The following is a 24,815-nucleotide window of genomic DNA, read 5'->3' as shown; positions in this document are numbered from 1 at the left end:
GCTCTAAACGGGACGCTAAATTCGTTTCGGGTTCGTTTCTGCACGACCGCCAGGACGAATGGTTAATGGAGGCAACGACGACCTTCGTCAAGAAGACGGGAAGTCGTCTCAATTACGTGGAAAAAAAAACGAGAACGACCGGTCCGCGGACAAGGAATTCCTTCCTATGATTTTTGTTGGTCCTGCAGGCCAATCCGTAATCTCATTACCGGGCCTGTGATCGATACTGTCTTCCCTTATCACGGAATCCGGGAACGTAGCCGCGAGAATCTCTGTCCGAACAGTTTTATCGTTTGGATTTCCCGGACGATTACGTTTCTCGTTACGAAACGCGGCGAAACTAAATACTCTCGACCTGGTTTTTCTTAGAATCGTCGAATAAATACAAACGTTGGGCTGTGTGGATCGAGATATGCCGTCCAGGAAATTGCATGCATGATTTATCGATGCACGTAAAAGAGAAAGGACCAATGTATAAGTGGTAAGGATAATCTAATGAAAACTTTTATTCTTTCTGCGAGTTTTGTGCGTTCGGTGACAGGAGCATAGTGGTACTAGTATTGTGAAATATTATTCAGGGTCTGGAATTGTTTGTAAAATTGATTTTTAAAATTGTAGAATTATGGGCTTATGTTGAGTAGTAGATATTTAATATTTCATTTCGTTGAAGTTGCAGAGAATTGTATAAATGATATATTGCGATCATGTGGCCTATACAAACAATTTATTGTATTTTAACGTTCTCGTACACTCGCTCGAGGTTATCTTCGGAAGAAATGAATTATGTAGGAAAAGGGATCATCCTAATCCAGCTCATGGGAATTCAGACAGACGTGTTCTACACAACAAATGCAGACTTATTACGAATATGGTTTTTATACTTCCAACCAAAGATTATTCTCTTAATTTTACCAGTATGTTTTAATATTGTTTTCACAACCTTCTTTATGTACACTTTAAATTATAATATACGTCTATATTATGAAGCTGATATATTGCAAATATATAAAAATTAAAGTTGGATTTGGGAGGTACCAAATTAGAATTATTCTAGTTAATATACATCTATGCAGTGCTATTATTTAACGCTCTCTACAATTATTCGTACCTCTGGAAACTTTATTTATTTACATTAGATTACATTACAAGAACATTATAATATATTCCCACTATATATTATATTTTTCCTAGAAAACATTATAATTTATTTCTTCTGAAGATGACTTCAGACAAAGCATCGAGCCCGTTAGAGTGCAATTAACTGCTTGTATGGACCAACAATGGACCAAATGGTTTCTCCACAAAAAGCATTATACCTTCGTACTGAATTTATACTCTGCTGTTCGTAATTCAACATCACAGACAATTTTTTAAGACTAGCTAAAATTGTTACAAATCGGTTCTCTCCGCATTAAATTTCATGTATTTTAAAAGAAAATTATTTTAACCATAATTTATTAAGAAAAAAGATTGAAAGTCTGTGCAAGCAGATTATACGTTTATCAAGTCTTTTCTGTTTTAGTAGGTCAGGAAGATTTTTCACTGGTACTTAGTATTGTGATTACATTATCTATCACGAGTTTTCTTTGAATCTACGGTTTAATTCCCCGTCCTTTGTATCAACATTATCCCACAGCAGCTGAATAGCAATTCAGCGCTCGTAACAATCATACATTTTTAAAACACACATACTTCTTTTTAAAGTGTTCAGAATAAGAAGTGCAACGCTGTACAATTTATTGATTGCTTTCCAGACAACGGTAGCTTTTTGCTTTCGAACGTAATCGCAGTTTTATTGCACGCCTTTTAAAGTAATTGACAGACTACAGAAAATTTTAGCTGAGCATTTGCAGTCGGCTGTGTATTAAAAAGTTCGCGGCGAAGTGAAACTTCATGTTGCGACCCTAACTAATAACAGAGGAGTGCTTCCGGCATTAAGAATGGTCGGGATAAAAGATGATTAGTTCAGGAAAAACCATTCAAGCCTGGATGATTGCGGGAAGAACTGACATTTACGATCACTGGCCACAGGACTCCCTGGTTTTCTCGTTTTTCACGCTGCCCGGCGAAACATTTGTTTTCCCTAAACGAAACTTTTCTTTGGCGCCGTGAAAATATAAATAACAAGTATTCTTTTCCTCAGAACTGATGGTACTTTCCAAACAATTCTACTTATCATTCCCTATTTTAATCAATTCGATTGTATTATTGAAAGTAACAAATTGTTTATAGAAAGTCCCTGATGAAATCAAATGTTAGAAAAATTACATTTACACGAGATGAATGTCTTTTAAAATGATACGAGGAAAATCTTCAAACGTTGCAATGATAGACTTTTAATAGTTTTCTTTCCGTGCTTCCTTGCATTTTGAGTTGCTTCTAGCTTTCGAAAACATTGTTTTACATGGTTAAAAATTGGAATTGACGCAGAGGCGAGTGACATCCATCCGTTATGGATTATACGGCTGATTTTGATAGTGCGATGGGGGGTTGAAAGAATGTTTACGTTTGGGTATCAGTTGCGAGAAAAGAGTGATGAAGAGTGAATGGATTCTCAGAATTCACGTAGATTGCTCAGCACATGATGGCACGTGGCATAAGCGTGTGTGTGTGTGCGTGGATGGACGTGTGTATTAGAATTTAGAAGTTCATGTAGCTGAGGAGAGAGTTGTGATAAAAAATACAAACGTCTATCATGATCAACTACTTTTGCATTTGACTTCGGCAATAAACTAAATAAAAAATTGCTCAAAGGAGATTAGGAGATCTCGTTTTTCATCCCCCTTGATATTTATCGTCGAACGATCAATTTAGAACAAGAGTAGACTTCTTAAAACGTGCAGTCGAGTTTTATTGTTTAGTAGGATTGAAAATCCTCTCAGAGATCCGCTGGAAACGCGGAGAAGGCTAGAAAGGATATTCTGGTATCCCGTGGAAGGCTTGTTTCCACCCTCGTTTCGATGTAAACTAAACCGACGGTTTCCCGTTTGTCGAATCGATTCCTCCAACCCCCTCGGGGGAGGCAACAATGCGATACCATAAAGATTTTTCACGACAGTCTCGTTTGTTTCACGGTCACTGGGACTTTGTTCCGAGGAAGTTGATAAATTCGTTCCTACCCCCGACCACAGAAACCGCGGAGATTGAGAACTCGATGATTCCAGCGATTTGTCGCTGACATCTTTATCGCGTTGTAACATTGTAAATTTTTGCATAAAATTTGCATAAGCGTATTACTTCAAGTATTAATAGAAAATTACTAAAGTTGAGGAATATGTTAGACGTATTAACACCACGAAACTTAATCTCTCTAACGAATAAAGTTGACATTCGTAAAAAAGTTTCGATCTAAACAAAACGCGTCTGTATCTCGAGAAGAAAGGCTTTCTGGACGTATGTTTATATGATCCTTTTTCATCTTTAGGTAAGGTGGAATGCTCCGCCAAAGTGAGGTCACCTATTTCGGTGTCATCTGTATATCGTGAGAAAGTAACAAAGGGAGAAACGGGAGTAGGAGCAAAGTGTGTAAAAGAAACTTATAATAGAACTTGCGACAGCTTTGTCTGAAGCGTATTATGTGAAACTCATATGGGGACGGAAAAAATTTATGTGAAAGATACAGCAACAGATGGTGCTAAAAAAAGAAACGGATAACACGCGTGTTTCTTCTCTGTTACGCGAGGTTAGGTTTTCGTGGCGCCATTTTACCTGCATCTTTCGAATAATAAAGAGCTTTGATAATGATAATAATAGAAACCTTGGAATTTCATTAATTTTAAAATAACATCGTTCACTTTGCGTTAAAAAAAGAAACTACTTTGCAACATCGATTATATGTAGATTTTTTGCATTTTAAATGTATTCTCTACTTCCAGCGTTTGCTCGATAAAACCTGACAATAGAGATAATTTGAAAAACGAAGCGCGTCGAGCGTCGAACTCCTCGAAGCAAAGTGGAAAGTGCAAGAAAAGTTGTTCGTTTTCCAGTCGCGTTTCTCTGGATTTCTCCCGGAGCTGTTCCTTCCTGCGGATGGGTTATGAAAAGGGGGAACTTGACGAACGGCACGAAACTAACCCCGGAATCGAGAATCGCTGAAGGGCGCGGAAGAGGACAGGGTAGACGACGCCTGCCTAGTGGCCATTGTCACGAAACTCTTCGTGTTTGTGTTCCAGAGCATAACTCTCTCTCTTTCTTTGAGAACTGTCGACCCTGTCCAGCTCGGGGCTCCCTTTTCGATGGTGTTCATATTCTTGCCGGGCTGATCTCCCCTTGTCATTTGCGCGAAACGAAGCCTGCTGGTCGATGCTGGAGCACGAGGCACGTGGTTGGTCTACGCACGCGTCAAACGGGGCCCTTCCAGGCCGAGATACACGTATAAACATAATTAACGCACCGACTCCCGCCTCGGATATTTTTACCGTGTAGCGAACAAAAAAATTAATCCTCGAAACGATACGTCGAAGATGCCACGATCGAACAGGGCTCTCGAATTTCAATTAGCTTATGGAAGCGAGTGTTACGACAAATCGTGGGCGATGTATCTTGGCTTCCTACGAGGAATCGTGGATATTAGTCTGAGAAACTTCCGGACAATCTGTGTAATAAATTATTTTACTCCGCCAGTGACGTCTCCAGTCATGTTAATACGAGAAACGTTAGCACTTACGATATTGAAACAATAACGAGATTTCGTAAACACTAGTTCACGAATAATCAAAAAATTATATTTATATGTGGGCCTAAAATTACACGTGGTACAGGGATAGAATAAATATTTTTTTCTTTCTATTTTGTTACTACGTTAAATATTTCTCGGTGGAATTAATTCTATTCTGATCGATAATCGTTACTGCGTTTCCATTAAAAAGGTAATTATATGTCTGTAGTTTAGTGAACTAGGTACACGCCGTAACTAATACATCAAAATAATCTACGAATGATTCACCGAAATTTCAATTTAGAACGATCCTGCATATAGTGCAGTGGAAGTGTTGGAAAATTATTTCCTCGTTTAGAGGCTTCCCGGGTTGAAAATTCGGTAGACGGGGGTGCAGCAGCGGTTTCATGGTTGTGGTCGAGACACATGAATTATTTCTTCATTTAGAAGCAGTTTAGGCAAAGGGTTTTATAAATTATTATAGTCTTGATCAGTTAATTCGAGAGAAATGGAAATGACTATTTTATGTGGTTAAAAAGTGAAACCTGCTAATCGGTAATTGGAAAAACAATCGAGGACAAGAATGTACTGAAAGTTCTTTTTCCCATTGCAAAAGTATGTAAAGTAATTTTAATAAAAAATGAGGGTAACGAGTGGTTGGAAAAGAACGAGCGATTCAAAGGAAAATAAATACGAGCAGGTTGATAATAAATTGAAACTTAACAAATCGAAGAAGACAAAGAGCATAATGTTGGTTGTAATATAACTTCTTTTTGATATAAAAAAAAAGAAATGTAAAAGTACGGTACCGTCCCTCGTACATTTTTAATAATCTCCAATGTTTTTACATTGTAAACCATTTTAATCCCATTACATGACGTACACACTGCAATTAGCTAATAACAATACCCCGAGTATGGGGATAAAAGATGTATTATGAATACTCATTATTCCTGAAACACGGATTACAGAGAATTTAATCAGATTATCCAGCCTTTTGTTAAAGTACCGTTCAATAACCATCAAAATGAACCTTTCCGATCTGTGAATTTTGTAAATATTACACGAGTATTTAAACCGTTTCTTCGATAACGTGAAAATTACATCATTAATTAAATATTAAAATTTGCAATCTTTATATTGTCTCGAGACTGACTTCAATCGATTCGCTAATTTACGTTTTACGTGAATTTACACTTATCGATATAATTTATCCAACGTAATTGTTTAAAATGCTTCACGGTATCGTAGATATTTTTCTCGATCTAAAGCGTCCCAAGGAATTGTTTGCAAAGCGTTTCGAGGCATCGGAGCCTCGTTAGAACTTATTTATAAGCTTCGATTCCAGCGAGTCAGTTTAAATAACCTGACATGGAGTAAGATATGTAGATCGTGCCGTGGGGGATTAGTATCTCAAACAGAGTGGGGGGTAAAACCGCTTGGGAATTCAAATTCGCGCCACTCGGGATTGTATAATGAGACGCTGCATTCGTAATGACAATATGTATACATAAATATCAAGACCGCGATTGTAACAATGCCTCGAGCAAGGACGGAAACGCCGCAACGAGGTTTCTGTTCCTACCAGAACGAACCCCTTTTATGTTAAACTTTATTTCCAGCTCGTCGATAATGATAAACTTTCGACCAATTTCGTCGGTGGCTACAGACGTTGGTAATCGAGAGAATAAAGCATTCGAGATTTACGTTTCCACCGAACCCTTTAAGATCAAGCGGCGTTCTTAACGAGAACAAATTTACCCCTAACTTTGTTCGTAAATGGAGCCAATTGGGGATTAAATTTCTATAGTAGGTTAAATGCTACTTAAGAAGACGTCGGATATCTTTTTCATTTTCTTATTAAAGCAATCGTCGGACGGATCTAGAAATAAAGGACGCGAGAAAAAGGCTGTAACTCGACAAACTCTCCGCGACTCGTAACGAAAAACTATATCGATTCTGAATCGCGATGCTCTTTGAAACATCTCCCGTACTCGTGCCACGTGCCACCGACCGCACATGTATTTTTAAAATTCATTTACTCCCTTCTGGCAGCCGATACTTTAGCAAAAACATTCGCTCGATTTCTTCCGCTGTCTCGGCGCTTATCTTTTATTCTCGCAAGAAGAGACGTACGTATCAGAGATTTTTATATTTGGAAAAGCGAATTCAGGTTTTATAAAGCATTTAAATTTCAAGATTTATAAAATTTGAAATTTCGTACTGCTTTATGGAAAAAAATGCTTGGTGGAATATATTTATCGTACGTCAACGTCTCAATCCTTATCTTTAACTCTTGCAAGAAGAGATGTATGTACCAGAGATGTTTATGATATTTGGAAAATCGAATTCAGGTTTTATAAAGCATTTAAATTTCAAGATTTATGAAACTTGAAATTTCATACTGCTTTATAGAAAAAAATACTTGGTGGAATATATCTATCGTACGTCAACGTCTCGACACTTACGTTTTACTCTTGCAAGAAGAGACGTATCTACCAGAGATGTTTATGATATTTGGAAAATCGAATTCAGGTTTTATAAAGCATTTAAATTTCAAGATTTATAAAACTTGAAATTTCGTACTACTTTATGGAAAAAAATGCTTGGTGGAATATATCTATCGTACGTCAACGTCTCGATCCTTATCTTTAGCTCTTGCAAGAAGAGACGTATCTATCAGAGATTTTTATGATATTTGGAAAAGCGAATTCAGGTTTTATAAAGCATTTAAATTTCAAGATTTATGAAACTTGAAATTTCGTACTGCTTTATAGAAAAAAATACTTGGTGGAATATATCTATCGTACGTCAACGTCTCGACACTTACGTTTTACTCTCGCAAGAAGAGACGTACGTATCAGAGATTTTTATGATATTTGGAAAAGCGAATTCAGGTTATATAAAGCATGTAAATTTCAAGATTTATGAAACTTGAAATTTCGTACTGCTTTATGGAAAAAAATACTTGTTGGAATATATCTATCGTACGTCAACGTCTCGATCCTTATCTTTAGCTCTTGCAAGAAGAGACGTATCTATCAGAGATTTTTATGATATTTGGAAAAGCGAATTCAGGTTTTATAAAGCATTCAAATTTCAAGATTTATGAAACTTGAAATTTCGTACTGCTTTATGGAAAAAAATGCTTGGTGGAATATATCTATCGTACGTCAACGTTCAGCCTCTGAGATTTAGCCCTCCAAGTGCCATCAGATATCCGGTTTGGACAGCTGTGGGGTCCCTTGTCAGTCGTAAGGTCGCCGATATCTCTCGTATCTGGTAGTCTTGTAGATGACCGAAAATTGTTGGTCGAAAACAGTCGACAGAAACAACAAATGACTCCGATACATCTAGACGTTATCGGGGATCGCGAACAAATCGCTCGACATCCTGATTTTTGCCAGTCCACCGATAGCATCGAACGACGACCTCGATGGCGCTCGTTGTTTTCCTAATTTCGTCCGTGACTATGCAACCTGTCCTAGGCACTTCAGGGATAGACGGTTACGGATGGTGCTATAAAAACGAAGAAACGACGGAATGGCCTGTATGAGCGAGGAACCTGTCCGACGATAATGCCTCGAAAGAGTATCGAAGGTCTGATTCGGAGGGTGGAAGAAGAAAAACGACGGTATTATAGACTGGATGACTGTTCCATAACCAATGTAACGTTGCTTTGGAGGATCCACGTCCGGGAGGAAATTTGTCTAGACGTTTCTCTAGGCGAGGGAAACGAGAAGACGAGTAGTCTTACCGGGGAGGCAAAAGTCTCTAAGCAGAGATTCCACGGACGTGAAATACAGCAGCGGAGAAGACCAGGAGAAATTACACGCCGCGAATTTACAAGATTCAACGCTGCACAGAACTAGATGGTTGCTAATTGGCTGGAGCGAAGCCTGTAATGCACCGACCCCCGCTGTCAGGATGAATATTTTCCTGCCAAGCAAATTTTCATCCCTCCGAGCTTGCGTCGTAACTCGAGGTGGCTGAATTTTTGGAAATGTTTTAGACCTTCTCGCGCTGATTTTATTTATTTATTCACGGGATTAAATACTCATTACTAAAGAAAGAGATACTAGTATAAAAGATAATTACACAAGATAAATATAAAAACGAAATTGAATGTCAAGAAGCACGAGACTGACTGTGAATAATTACAAGTTGTCAAGTAAAGAACATTTAAATGATAGAATTGAATGGTTGAAAACATCGATCAAACCATGTGCAGATATCTGATTCACCAGACAGTTGAATAGAAAGAATAAAAAAGAATTGCATAATTTCAAACTTTTTTCCCAACAATCTGTACGGACACGAAAGAAAGAATCAGAGAAGATTGTGAGAGCGTAACACACCGGATGTTAACCGAGAGGTTCGTTTTTCCGTTGAATAGACGCGTGTTTACTTATGAATGGCAGTAATTTCGAGAGTTTATTATAAAAAGTCGTCGCAACAAAAACTGAAAGCTCTCTGCCTTTTCGCATTTTTACGGTTTTACCATTGTAACCTTGGTACGGTCTTGGCTATGGGGAGTCATTCCACTCAAAAGAAGAGGAGCAAAAAAGGGTACGAACTGAAAGAAGATAAGCTGCAATCGTGTCTAGTAAAAAGTGCACGTTGTTGGGTAAAAATAAATCAAGATATGCTTCGGTATCAAAGAGTCGTTGAATAAATATTTAAGTATAAAGTATTTGAAAATTTGAAACATTTCGCATATATTTAAAAAGGAGGATATTTTAAACAATACTTAAATTTTTTCGTTAGATATATTATAACTTTAATTCTGCAAAGTAGTGATATTGTCTTTCAATATACTTATATCCAACGCAATCATTCTTCCCGCGTATACGCTTTTATTCGTGTTTATCGCCCTTATCATGCCCGTGGGCATCAATCAGTGTCCGATGTCACGAAATCCAAGATACCTCGCCATCAGCAAAGTCATCGATCGATCGGGAAATTGTCTCGATGTGTAATGTAGTCTGTCGCATACAATTATTTGCCATAACAGTGAAGGCAGAGTCTGTTGTCTCGGTAATCCAGCACCGAATAAGCTTTGGTTCAAATTATTAGGAGTTCACGGGCATACATCGTGATCTGTTTGCTCGCTAAATTGATGTACTACCACTGTGACACAGACTACGACACTTTGAAATCTAAGCAACACGCGTACGAATTAGTTTTCTTTTAAAATTATTTTAAAAAGTTATCGAAAGTTATTCAAAATGTTTGTCGGTGCTCCAAGTAGGGGGTTCAAACTTTAATTTAGTTTACGATGCAACTTTGATGTTCGATAATTTTTCCAGTAGATATGCAGGGTGTTCGGCCACCCCTGGGAAAAATTTTAATGGGGGATTCTAGAGGCCAAAATAAGACGAAAATCAAGAATATAAATTTCTTGACTGAGGCTTCGTTAAAAAGTTATTAACAACTAGATTCAAAAATTTCAAATCGTTTTGGAAAAATTATTTTTGGTCATTATATATACCCCCGAAATCTTACCCACTTTCGAGAAAAAAATTCAGTATTGGCGGAATTTTAAACGTTAATAACTTCTTAACGAAGCCACCATCAACAAATTGGTATTCTTGATTTTCGTCTTATTTTGGCTTCTAAAATCTCCCATTAAAATTTTTCCCAGGGGTGGCCGAACACCCTGTATATAATATCACAAAATTATTGACATTAAAATACCATGTTATCATCAGGTTTGAGAGGGTTGAACGATTTGAATATTGCATAGAACATTGTAATATTTTATATTATTAATCGAAAATATCTCGTCGATGGAGTAGGACCCGACGGATCAAAATCAACGGAAGGAGATTTCTCCGATACTAGAGGCGGTAATAATAGCAACGATAGTCGCCATAACAATGGAGGCGCCAAAGAGATATTGGAAGTAACCGATAATGGGGTGGAACTTAAATTTCCGTTGCTTCCTCGAGAGCACGCCTTCAGGGCGAAGGAAACCAATCCCTCGTGACTATTTGCAAATGAAACGGAAACGTTTAAGAAGGCACTGCGCGAGTGGATTATTACAGGAGCCTCGTGCAACGTCAGCGCTAAACGTACGTTCTATTTAATAGGGCACAAACTAATTGGAAATTTCCATTAACGTCGTAAACAAGCGATATTCTGCAGCGAACGACAGAAAATAGGGGTTGTTTCAGAGTTGTAGGTGTGAATTTAATTGGTTAGTGCAGTTCACGAAGCGTACCGTGTTTCTGGAAAAACCACATTGAAACCGAAGATGGAGAAAATTTTACTCGAGTAATGGATAATCAATAAAACCGACTTACAGAAATTTATTTGCGACGCTTATACGATCGAGCAGACTTTTAATGCATTCGACGATATTTTGTTCGTTCTTCGAGCTTCGAAGAATATTCAAAAATTGTTTGGATGTAAAAATAAAATAGCAAAACCCAAATACGTTATATAAATTTAGTTTAAAGCGTGAAAATAAACAAAGGAAAATAGAAACCTGCAAAATTTCACGTTTCGAACGGACCGTTTAAAATGTTTCGACAAAACAGTGATTTTTAAATATAAATATACACTGTTCTGTAAAAACACACGATAGAGGGAATATTGTTGTTTGGAAATTATTTAAAAGAGGATCGCGGACGTACAAAGACAACAGGCAACGTTTTAATGCATTGTTCGATTACCTGACAGAAACGGATGTTTGTTTCAGTTATTGTTAAATGGGACTGGATTATCGTGTTAAAACCACGCGAAAATCGAAAATACACAATGCATTACCTTTCAAAACGAATTTACCAGATTCGGTCAATATGCAATGCGGCGTGGTTACGCAAATACGCGGAACGCGTATAGTTTTAGTATTCCCGCATTTTCTGAGAATTTTAAAATTGGAAATTGCAATTTATTGGAATTGTATCGATCCTACACTACTAAAAAGAATCGCAGTGGCCACGAAATTAAAAAGTGATATGAACGTTTAACACAAGATAATTATATCTTATTCAAATGTTTTCTTCCAACATTTTTTATTTTATTCGTGGCTTTCGATCGAGATCCTACGTTAAAAGAAAATTAAGGATTGACGCACTAAAAGCGTAGCAAGAAATTTAATAAAGGGAAAGTAAAATATGTTCTGAATATTTAATGAACGGATTACAGTGCGTCATGGATTACTTCGTCCGGGGGAAAATGATTCCGACAGGATATCGCGAAATTACAACCGATTAGTGTTTGCACTTATGTGTACAGAAGAGAAGCGATGAAAGGATTACGATTCCATGAATACGCGGAACGCAAGGGACAAATTAATTTTATTAAATTATGCGTTGAAAAGTGCGCAGCGGACGATCGACACACGAGGCTTGGCGCGCAAAAGTTCGCGTTATCGTTGGATGAAACAAACGTGACCGATTGTACAGCTTTGAAAGTAAGTCGCTAAAATTTGAGAGCTTACACGCGGACACATTGTCCCAAATGAAACAGACTGTAGCCACGTGGAGCCTCGCGTGGCCAGCAAATTACTTTTTATTGCCAGTAGGTCATAAACTGGGATTTCCAGCGATGGTGTGCGAGTTGAATCCGACACAATCATATTTGTCGTTAATTTTCGCGAGCAGTTTCAAAAAATGTTCAATACGATAAAGGCTAAAGACACCATTCGTAATTTGAAATTATTAGAAACGGTGAAGCATACTTTTCCTCTGTTATTGGTTCGTTTTTATCTAAGAAGAGATAAGATGGTCCCGTGTGGAGTAGTTGGAAATATCGAAAATGTCTCTGACCGTAAAGGGGTAATTCTGTTTCGCTCTCATGGCCTCAATTACGGCCTCGGTGGTATATTTGTCTCTGTTTGGTAAATACAGCTATTGCAAGTAGACCAGAAGGGGCTTAGGCACAAATTGAAATATCCTATGGAACGTCCTGGTGCTTCTTGATCCCAGTCGCTGCTGGATGTCACTCTTTCGCGTACCTAACCTAGATTAACCGGTGCAACGAGAAACCTGCCCTACCTCGTGGTCCTGGAAGCAGACCTTACTAATTGGCCCGGTCGAAGTCAATCTGCTCGACTGTCGAGAACGACCAGTCTTCTGCACCGAAGATGCTTTTGGTCAATTCGACGTTACGGTGCTTCTGCTTTAAAATGCACCCAGCAAAAGTGCAACGTCGCGTCGTTTCTGCTGACGATTCGACGCTACCGGAAACTTGCCACTTCCGAGGGCCGTGGAACCGAATTTCCGGGCACAATGACACCGTGCTTTTTCTAGCAATCTACCGACGCCATCAGGGGAACGGAAATCCCAAGTATTTGTACAGCAATGTCAGAAAAATATTTTTAAAACTTCGTTTCCCAAACCAGGAAAAGGAAAAAATCAAAACACTATATTTTGTGTGTATAGTAGAGTAAAATAATGCAAAGAAGGAAGCTCGAATCTGTTGTAAAATCGAAAGGGTAGGAATATTCGTTTTTCGTACATAAAATTTTCTTTTCCTCGACTGTTTTAGGGATACGTTTGAATTATCTGTGTCGTGTAAATGTACATGGGGCTATAAAAAGTGTTTTTCCGAAATTACTTCCCGTAGAAAGACTTTTTACAGTCACTGTAAGCGAACCATAAAATGGACAGAGGGTGGCCCGTAACATCGACGTCGAAGACGACACGACCCACGATGTTGCCTCCGAATAATAGCGAAGTCGCGATCGAATCAGTATTTGAGTATTGTATCGATCCGAATACCGCAATTTTTCACGAATTTTGCGGGGTCGTAAATCACGCTACGCGCTATCGCGTCCAGGGGTGGGACTGAAACGTGTTCCGATACTATCGGTACGTTTACGTTTAAAATTGATGCTCTTGCATCGAAACGATCTAAGGTATGTCTTCGAACCGTTCGACTCTTAGTAGAATTCATGTACTAACTATAATCACATTTACAGAGGTCAGTTTTACAGAGAAATACAAGTTTTGCTATTTTTTTACCCTCTTCGAGCTTTACAATATTAGAGAAAAAGAATTAAAAATAAATCTTGGCTCTTCTAGAGAAATAATAATTCATTGAGGCTTTCAATCGAATTGTGTTCAAATTTCAGGAAAATCTTTTGAAGTTACGTACCAATATAAACGTGTAATAAATATGTTTGCGAATCAAGCAAAATATGGTAATTACAGTGAACAAAAAGTTTCAGATACTGGTGAGCAGTGAGATTTGTACACAAACGGTAGAGAATACTATTTGTTTGTTCGCGTATATTGATATTGCGTAAAATTGAAACAGCGCGTAAACAGTACCGCGGGGATCGTGGGATTATTCGCCGCGTATAAAAAGTTTCGCGCGAATCAAGCGACTACTACATTCTGCAGAAGAGCAAAAACTAAAATTACTGTCTTGTTAACTTTACTAATTACTCGTGGTACGATGTGTTTTGTATAAGAGTCGGTTCCATTCTGTTGCTAGTAATACAATATCGCGCAAAAAGCGTTGGTACAAACGACGCGCACGTACGCTAATGATCAAAATAAAGGAAACGAGTATCGGTACAGACGAGCAAATAAATGTTAATAATCATAAAAGGGAACAATAGCTTTCTAATTTCAACGGGGCGATGCGTACGAATATAATATTCGTTTAACTTTTCGATCTTGATTTTAGATTCCTCTCGACGAAAGAGGATTTCATGTTTGTATTAAAATTATTATGGTCGATACAGTTTACGTATGATTTGAAACGGTTTTGAATTATAAAATTCTAAATATCCTTTTTTGAAGAAACACAATGCAATAAAATTTATTATAAAAAACGTATGAAAATTTAATTATCGTATAATACGTTAGAATTAATATCGTGAAGCCTTCGTTGGAAACATTTTTTCAGCGAACGAGTAGTTTACGAGTGATTTAAGGCTGTCGTGTCAGTTTACTCGCCCTGTGTACCGAATCTCTTTCGTTTATCTTCACAAGCAGTTACACATTTCCAAACGTCGAGGACGAACAGTTTCAGCACACTGTATAGACTTGACACGCGATCGTTCTTTTCGTACAGTGTTTGCGTAGCTGTTTAATAATTTCGCGCAATTTTCTACGCGCGTTAGCTAAATTGCATTTGCATACTCGGTTGCATCGACGCTTACGCCAATATAGATCTCCGCGTGGGCGCGTGTCACTCGAGTTTCGCGGGACGAACGCTCGCGATCGAAAAAGATATCCCGTGATTTTTGCCTCGTTATCGCGTGGCTCGCAATGAATTTATCGATCGATCGTGCCTTTAAAGATTATGTACGTAGGTCGACGTTTCTCGTGGCAGGGGTGCAAATGCTGTTATGCAAATACCTTTCGTTTGTTAATTCTGTGTTTCGTTTGGAGTGTCAGTCAACTTGACGAGGGGTGGAAGAGTCTGATAGAGGGCTCAAACGATGAAATTGTGGTGTAAAATTAGAAACAGCTCGTTCGCTCTTTCTTTAATCCCCGCGTCACGAACATATTTACTCGTTTCTCGATAATTTTATTTTGGTTGTTGGTTGTAACTTTTTGTAAGCTCATTGCCATTCTCAAGTTTAGTAAACTTACTCGAAAAATCGACAAAGCAATTGCCCGTTTAGATTCTACAAATTATCGACTCCACTGTCTGTTAATCGAAATTAATCTGGGCGAGCGAGTATATTTATCTGATTTTTTTCATTAAATGATTCCTGCCTTGGCGCGGCGATAAATATTCTGATTAAAAGCAAGACACGAATATGTTCCGTTTTTCCTCGCTAATGAAATTAAAACGAGTCTTCCACCCAGGTTTTCCGTTTGCTCGTAATACGGAACAAAAACGACCGCGCGAAAACGAATAAACTGTCGCAATAACAGAGAAACCTCGAAATTGATGCATATTTTCGAAAGTAGCAAATATTCTGCGAGAGCGTGGAATTTTTCACGCAGCGGGATAGTTAGTTTTTTTTTTTTTTACCGAAATGATACGCGTCTGTTTATTTTGCGGTCTTGTTTCATTTCGCGTTCGCCTATATCGCGGATTGCGGCGCGTTCGATACTGGTTAGCCTCAAAGGGGATTTAAAATATTTTCTGACGAGATGCCTGTATAGTTTTCGGGCGTAAACAAAATGCTAGAGTCAGGGAACAATGATACTGGAAGATTTTTTAAATTCAACATTAGATTATTAAAATTCAACAATAAGAAAAATTGCGTTCAGAGAACGATGAGCAACGCAACGTTTCGTAAATTCAGTATGTTTGTTAAAACTTTGACGAGTATACGGAAGGGGCGAGGGGGAGGTAAAAGAAAATCGCGGCAACTGATAGCATTGAACATTCAAGTACAAAACGGTGAAACGTTTTTTTCCGTGTTCCCTTCGAAAGTCTTCAACACTCAGTCTTTGATGTACGGTGGTTTCGTCGTTTCGTGTTCGTTCGCCTAATGAGCGCTTTCCCCTTCGTTTCATCCTTTCTACGCGTCTTTGCCACCGGAAAGCCATCATGTAGAAGCATAATAAATTCCTCTTACCCTCGTGTACCCTCGTTTCCAAGCACGCCGGACTATTTTCGGCGCTCCACTTTCTTTGTATTGCAAATAGAGTCGGGGACAGATGTGGAATGAAAAAGGAAGAGATCGATGCTCGAGGAAAAAGCGAAATCAACGAAAATGTATCGAACGTTAGAAAATATGGGAAGAAGGGGTTGTAGTAAGGATGAAAAGAAATTGCATGCCAGGGAGGGGGCGGAACGGGGAGGGACAGGGACCCGGGGAAAAGGGGGATGCAGATGCGACACAACAGAAACAGCAAAAGGAAGGAGAGAGTAATGTCGAGCGAGGGATGTAATCGATCGGAAAAATAGATGTGATGGGAAAGATGGAGGGAAAGAGAAATAGTAATGTCAAGAATATCGAACAGACTTAAATTATTGCAATTTCTTTCCTGTTGAGTACACGGATATTTCTACGTAACGTAACATAGCAATAACACATGTACCTAGATGTACAGGGTGAATCACGTTACGCGATCGATTTAGATTACTCCCCCTTTCGAGATTTTCAGGGATACATTCGTAGACGCGTATCTAACAAAAAACACGCAATATAAATATTTTTTTGTTACACCTTGCATGCTTCCCACGAAAAGTGCCTGCAACACTCGTAGCTCGAGTAGCCCCAATGGCGGAAAACACTTATTTTGTACGTAAATTCATAGCGTGAGAGCTCGTGAAAATCCGTGGGGCGTCAACAGTGCTCTCCCGTGTCAATGGAGAAACTCCAACCCAAGTATCTGACACGGCCCTTAAGCCCCCTTTGCAGGGAGCGTGTTTTCGTACATGGTTCCCAGTTCCCAGCAGACTATCTGATAGGAACCGAGCTTGGTTACCATTCGCACGACACGAGATGCTCGGTCTGTTGCGCTGCACGGGACAGGAAATGAAACGTTTTCGGATGTCAGATAGGGACAGTTAGCCCAGGATGTTCCGCTTGCGCACTAATGTCGTTTCGAGATTAACCATGTCGACTATTTGCAGAATTTTGATTCGACCAACGCGCAGAGTTCGATAAATTTCTTTTTCGAATTGCTAATATAAATTTCAAACGTTGTTTACACTGTCATACCTGAAAGAGGACGCAACGAGATAAATAAAATTTCAAAGAAATCGATCGATATTTAACCCCTTGTCGTACAATTACAAGTTTTTGATGTAAATTTTCACAATCATAAGGCTACTCGACATCAAGTCATTTTTATATTCACGACATATTCGTAAGATGAATCTATTCTTTTTTGTAGTCATTGCTTGTACGAATAAATTTAAATAAAATTCAGCGGTATACGTTTGAAAAATTAAATAAAATCGTACGTGAAGGAGTTAACCCCTTTTCAGTTTCGAAATGCCCCTGACGTTTGTTTGTATTATATTGAGTAGGAATATTGAACGATTGATGTACTTCGCGCCTCTGTAAAATACGAAACAATAATAAAAGAAACGAACCTGGTCCACATTTAGTCGCTTTTGATCGATATGCCCGATTTCTTGGAAAACGTAGAAAAGTTTATTTAACCCCTTGTCGAGGTTACTTGTCATCAAATTTTAAATAGTAAAATCAACACATTTTTACATTCACGAGATATTAGTAAAACAAATCTTGCATGAATAAATTTAAATAATATTGAATAGTACACGTTTGAAAGATGGCATTAAATCGTACGTCAATGGGTTAATTTTTATTCGCAATTTGTAAAGGAAATTTGTCAGGCAGGCTGTGAAGAATCGCGAACAGTGAAGGGAATTTTAAGACGTAATTTTAACCTTGCAGGAGGGTCTGCGCGTTGTCACATAATGTCTGGACTCGACCTCGGAGACACCGACCAAGGGAAAGTGAGGGTAGGAAAAGATGAACGTGGAGTGGATAAGGGATGACGCAGAGTCGGGACGCGAGAGGGAGAACGACGAGTTTGGCACTTCAATTACGCAATTAAGTGGCGCAGGCAGCATTAATTTTCCTTCGTGCACGAACGCACTACTCATCCGGTGACCTGTACTGTTTGCAAATTGGATCACCGCGAGTGGCACGCTTTTGTGCGTCCAAGAGAGTGGGTGGCTTCGAAAGGGGAAAGGGGGCGGTGGGTTGTTTCCGCCGAGGGCGACTTTCGTCCCAAATAAATCTCTTCCTCGGCGCGTCGGGTCAAAGAAAATTGTCGGAAGGTTAAAGGTTAAAACGATCCCTAATCTTATCTCGACCAATGCTTGGACAGATACCGCGTGCAACGGAAACAAAAAAAATATCAGAAGGGAAATGTAAATTATGTTTCGACGAGAACATCTTTTTCTCGTTTGCCAATGAGAATGCACCTTTAACTTTAACGAGCTGTACATTTCGGTAGCTTCTAAAATCCCTGTTGACTTTTTGTATGTAAAGTAAGCATTCCTTGCAGCTACATTTTCCGCGTGATTTTCTGATACGGCGGTCCCCGAGGCCACACGACCGTGTTAGCATCCGTAATTTCCAAGAGCACCATACGCCGAGCGTTTCATGCGATAAAGCGCGCTGGATGTAATACTTTCGTGCTTTTCGTCGTGCAGTAAATTATTTCAATGTTGCGGTAAGTAACCGTAAATAACTGCTAAGCATACGCGTACATACTTGGAGTATTTACCGATATCGAACGCGTTGGTTTATGGCGCATGAAATGCTCGAAAAGCGACCGGAAGGCAGCTTATATATCGCATTTCATCTTAGTTTTACCGCCCCTCTTCAGAATAATTTATATAATTTCTGATCGTTCGATAATTTACGAGAGGAAAACAAACTTTCACAAGATCTGCAAGTTTTCATCAACGAACTTTATACTTTTTCCATGATTCACGATTATTTACAACTTTGACGAGGAGCAGAATATTTGAAATATTTTTGACATTTCGTAGAGGGACTATACGGTTCAATGGTTCAAATACAATCGTCTGCCATTATACAGGGTGTTCAGCCACCCCTGGGAAAAATTTTAATGGGGGGAAAATCAAGAATACCAATTTGTTGATGGAGGCTTCGTTAAACAGTTATTGGCTGTTGAAAATGGCTGTTTGAAAATTGGACCATTTTTATGGGGTTTTTCACATTTTGCGGGGTCAAGGATCAACTTTTCGAATATTTTTGCGATTTGTACATATTCTCCATCAAAATACACGTAGTTTGCTTTTTTAAACATTAAAATCGTCCAAACCGTTCAGAAGTTATGATGTTTTAAAGATTCGTATGAAATTTCAGTGAAACATATCGACGCTATAGTCAGACATGAAATTTTCGGTAATGAATTTTTTTCTCGAAACTGAATAGGATTTCGGGGGTATGTCTGTTAACCAAAAATGATTGCAATTGACCCCTGCAACTAAAAATAATTTTTCCAAGACGATTCGAAAGTCTTTTTTTTCACCCAAAACTTTCAGTACTTACTCGAATTTTTTTCTCGAAAGTGGGTAGGATTTCGGAAGTATGTCTATTCACCAAAAATGATTGTAATTGACCACCGCAACCGAAAATAATTTTTCCAGAACGATTTGAAATTTTTGAATTTAATTGTTAATAACTTTTTAACGAAGCCTCCACCAACAAATTGGTATTCTTGATTTTCGTCTTATTTTAGTCACTAGAATCCTCTATTAAAATTTTTCCCAGGGATGGCCGAACACCCTGTATAATTTATATAACGGACGGTTCCCATTGAAATTTTTAATCAAACGAATTTCCTCGAATAAAGAAAAAGGGCGTCGGAATGATCGGGCAGGAAGTTCGTGCAATAAGGAAATTATGGAAACCGTCAAACTTTTCCGGTCGAATTTTCGAAAATCGCGCTTACATGGTGTTCCGAAGTTTCCTTATGCGCTCGCATTTGCATTATTGAAGCACACGTGGCCAGGGGGATATCAGTTTTCTCTTTGCCGGCGATTTAAAATCTAAAAGCGGAGCACTTTGAGGCAACGTTTATAAGTTATGGATGGAAATGATCAGCGACTACGAAGCAAGGGAGATTTTGACTTGTTAATCGGGAGAAAATTTATAATGTACTGTACAACGGACGCGTGGATTCCGTTTTTTATGATTGTCTGGCTTGAATGTTGCGCTACAATATCGAATCTGTCTAAATTTAGAGTTCCGAAACATCGAACTGTACGAGTAATTGCGTTTGTTCGATTCGTGTATTAAAAATTCATCGCTTGAGATTAAATTGGGGAACGTCGTCTTAAAAATGAATATGTACAAGCGACTGATATCTATTTTTGTCGATCCTGTATTTATTTATACGTATTTTTGTACAGTTTACTAATTAAATAAATTTCTCAGGGGGTCCTCGATGCGATACCTTATCTAACGCAAGGTTCAATCCTTTATCAATACCAAGAAGGGAGAAGTGGCTGATAGGCACTCGAATGCCAACCACAAATTCTCTGGCAAGATTGACCCTCCCCTTTTCTTCCATGGGACATCTTGAATTAGGCCGGAGCTATTCGGGTCAATGAATTAGCTCCTCCAAGATCACGTCAAACTAAATTTCATCCTATTTCGTCGAGCGTAATAGTTTCTGCGCTCTGAATTACTTACCTTCGACGATAGGACTTGAAAACGTTAAAATAAGAAAATGTTTAGACCACTCTGGTTTACGTATCATTAAATTTTACAAGCACAATTTGAAATAACTACGTCTGGATTTTTCACTATTAGTAAAATCCAATTTTCTCGATCAATACTTTCAATTCTCGTTTCTGGTCATATTTATGATAGGATTCAAATTTCATTGGAATGTTATATTTTAATTATTTAATGTTGGACTCGTTGCACGTTATATCGTGGTTATGTTTGAAAGCAGCCTCAGGCTATGCCTGGCCATTAGTAAAATTAATCTTTACGCTGTACGTAATAAAAACGTTTAATAATAATAATATATTGGAAATTTTTAATAAGCGTACTCGGTATGGCCAAACCTTTCAGGAATATTTTGTATAATGTTCTGGACGGTTACGCGAATTCCACGGAAGACCGATACGCATACTTCGAGGTTAATCAGTCCGCCCGGACGAAGGCGAACGAAAATGACAGGAAGCGGCGAAGGAATTGACGATGTAAAATTTAAGAAGGGGGGAAAAAGAACGAGAAACCACAAAAAACGCCAGACTCGAAGGAATCTCTTACTCGCGGCGTAAACCTGACCGCGGGATTTCCGTATTTTTATTTTATCCTGTTTCTTTTAAGCTTCCGCCGGCGAACGCGAGTTTCATTTCTACCGGTTTATGTGTTTCGCGTCGGTTGCATAAAAGTTTAGGGTGCCGTGGCGTAATAAATTGCATTTCAGAGGGAACTTCCAACGGTACTGGCAAGTTAAGCCATTAGGCTGATAAATTGCGAGAATCCGTCGATTCTCGATGGAATTTTTAGATGCCTGGGAAACGCTTAGCGTATAAAATTATTCGTTTCTCAATCGTACGTGTAGTTTTCTATAAAAAAAATGATACGTACTTAACTGAAATTATTTTTAATTTGTAAACTCACAATATTATATGCTGGAACGTTTCATAATCTTAGAATTATATACGTTAATTACAAGTTATCGTATTCATTTTCAACGATAAATCTACGATCGAAAGAGTCGAATGAGACGCTCGTTAGAGTCGACAAAGAAAGATGGTTATATGTTCGCGAATAGTTGGGATTTGTCAGGTTACAATTCAATAATACGAATTCGTGGTTCAAAGGAAAAGACGGAACCCATTAGATGTTGGAAGGCATCGCTGTAAAGGACCGAAGATCGTTCTAGTTGCTAGTTAAATTCACTCTGGAACCGGAAGTGAAAAGTCTTTGACGCGTTCGATCTTCGAGTTCCAATGCGGATCCGAGACACTCGTCTAGGCGAATACGACAAGACGATAATTCCTTTCCAGCACGTCTTAATTATCCCCCTTGCTAATTCCAGTTCTCAGATCGGCTTTGACTTGCCACTAAGTTCGCGCTAAGGGGCGATTAGACTCCCGGGAATTCCTAACCGACCATTCTTCTCAGTCGTCGACACTTTTTAACTTCCTTCGATGTCTCCTCGGGCAAGCAGCATTATTAAAAAGTCATACCGGGTCTTACGCCATTCAGAAACTCTATTTTATATGCAAATCTCAAAATGGTTCCGAGTTAATCTCTAGATATTTTATTTTAACAACCCGTTGCAGCGCCATGGCTTGTTCCCTTTTGTCTTTTGTCGAGTAAGCTTATTCCTGCGAGCTTTTATTTCCTCTCTGTATATCAGAATAAGCCACTACTACGAGATGAATATTGAAATAATTATAATTCTTCGATCAGTTAAGAGTATCACGTTTGGAGAGTTTTCTGTTTTTGTGGTTCGTCCAAGAAGAGGGTAATTTTTTATATAATACTGATTAAAAAATGTGAATAGATAAATTTTTCTTATTGTATTAGGTTTGAAAAAGTCGGTTTCAAAGTGTTTTGGGGCACGCGTCGAACGGTGTATGATTTCAGAAACGTGTCTGACCATACCTCGATATTTCTACTTGATTTGTATTGTATGTTTTCCATCGATCTCACTATTTTCTCACTACTGAGATTCAGTTGCATTCGATAATATCATAATCAATAGCTACAAACGCTAAGGAAAGTAGAAATAACTAAATATGGTCAGGCGCGCTAAGCAAGTAGTAATACTCAATTGTAGGCTCCATGAAATTTCAAAATCGATTTTCTCCGAAACAAAGCCTCGTATAAAAAAATTTTACATCACACTTTCGATGTATTTGTACGTAAAGAATCGTTCTCTGTTTCTCAAATATTAATTCATTTTATATTTAATATATAGTAAGTTTCAACCTACAATTTTTCTTAGTCTTTCCAGGGAGAAACTACTTTGTGTGAAGTAAATAAAAATTCTAACTGATATTGGCTCTTGTTATCAATCTTACAACGATGTTATATAATTATAAATAATAGTTAACCAATATAACTATGTGAAATGATACACCGATATTGACGTATCTTTCGATAGTGTATATCTCGAAATCTAAAAAGAAAAACAAGAAAAATTTAACATATAAATTAACACACTTATTACAGTTATACAAATCCTAATTTACAGTGACTTTAGAATTATTGTTCAAACAATTACATACAGTGTTCTGGAAAAGATAAATGGAAGACTAGCTGATAAGCAATTAGGGAAAGAAATCTATGAAAGAGTAACAGTCGTTGAAGCGGCGTCGTATCGGTTTAAGGTTAATAATAGAGGCTCGGCGGTCCACAATATTCCGCGGAATCTATGCAACGGTGTATTTTCTTTAGAAGCATACTTCGCTTTTTCTTCCGCGCAACTCTTCTCGTAAAAAGGGAAAATAGAAAGGCCGCCACGCGACGGCAGAAAGAAACTTCAACGATAAAGAGACCACTGTGTTGACACAGACGCCTTCAATTTTCTCTTCAATCTCTGGCGAATGTAAACGAGAGGCAGAGGGACAAAGATCCAATGCCATGAAACGGGCGCAAAAATCTCGCGCGAACGCGACGTAACGAGATGAACGTCAGAGTCTCCATCAGACCAAGCGAATTTTCATGGTTCCTTCGGCATTGTTCATCGGCCGAACGCCGACACCTTTCGGCGTTTTCACCCTCCGTTGCGGCTTTTCTTTCCTCGGAGCGTTCTCCCCCTCCCTTACCTCCCGCCACGGCGAATATTTAAGGGTGATAAGGAGCTCCGACTTCCTTTTCAACCGGCGTTCCCATTTCTCGGCAAGCTGATATACACGCCGCCCGTCGAATAGACGTCCGCGGAATAATAGTTCGACGCCGCTTTGCCTTCTGGGAATTCGGATTTCTTGCTTCCCGCGGCTCGCGCGTGGCGTGCTCTTTGTTTCGTGATCGATCGACGACTGGACGAGCGAGGAATAAGAACGACGCACAGTGATCCGAATACGATTTTATACAGAGAACGGATATACAGCAAAGAGCATAACCGAACCAATGATCACAAGTTTTGCATAGATCATTATTTGCTGCTAAAATATAGGAGATATTAAAGACATACTTTATAGTTGTCTTTATCACAGTTAAAGATAACATAAGAAACGTTTTAAATATTTTTACGTCTGTAGATGTGTGAGGTATCATTTTAAAGCTTGTCACTTGTATGACAACATGTTCTTTTTATATCATGGAATATTATCACGTGTGCTCTTATTTAAAATCCTGAGATTCCTAACTTAATTGAAGTGTCTAAGACTGTATCCAACAGTACACAAACTTTCCACGTTAAAGTACAAAACTTTGTATTTTGAACTTATTATCAATTTTCATCTTTTCAATCATCTTGAACTCTTCATTCGATGATATTAGATTTTATTCTTATAATTGCACAAGGTATAAAAGACAATTTTTCAGAGAGAAATTACTTCTTTAAACTAGATCTATCAAGTAGCAAATAATTTGTCAACTTTTCCATAAATTAAATATGTAAACTACTATCGCAAACAAATTTCAATTGCTGCACGAGAAGGTTCGAAAATATGTTTCCACCCCTCGAAACAAGACTTCTGGATCCGCCCTTAACACAACGAACTTGCTTATTTTAGAACCCTCGGAAAAAGCGTTTCATTCCGAGTGTTTTACTTTAACTCTATCGATCGTACATTTCTTAAACTC

At 38.4% G+C, this 24,815-nt stretch overlaps 1 protein-coding gene and 1 long non-coding RNA gene across 6 annotated transcripts in view; one reads left to right on the top strand and one right to left on the bottom strand.

Annotated features, from left to right (window-relative positions):
• Positions 1–24,815, bottom strand: part of LOC143345579 (uncharacterized) — a 191,851-nt gene that overhangs the window by 70,257 nt on the left and 96,779 nt on the right. The window lies entirely within an intron of this gene.
• The window catches only part of Task6 (TWIK-related acid-sensitive K[+] channel 6), a 175,254-nt gene that overhangs the window by 56,530 nt on the left and 93,909 nt on the right, over positions 1–24,815 (top strand). The window contains exon 2 of one of the 5 annotated variants that reach the window (XM_076772890.1): positions 17,949–18,016. The exons of 3 other annotated variants lie outside the window; for them this stretch is intronic. The gene's annotated coding sequence lies outside the window, so the exon portion shown is untranslated. Of the gene's footprint in view, positions 1–17,948; positions 18,017–18,371; positions 18,736–24,815 lie in introns of those variants that run through there. One more of the 5 variants, XM_076772889.1, reaches the window with a different exon arrangement.

This window comes from Colletes latitarsis, chromosome 9, assembly GCF_051014445.1.
Source record: "Colletes latitarsis isolate SP2378_abdomen chromosome 9, iyColLati1, whole genome shotgun sequence".
NCBI classification, from domain to species: Eukaryota; Metazoa; Arthropoda; class Insecta; order Hymenoptera; family Colletidae; genus Colletes; species Colletes latitarsis.
The sequence above is the reverse complement of the archived record's forward strand: the minus strand, read 5'-3'. Positions and strand labels throughout refer to the sequence as shown.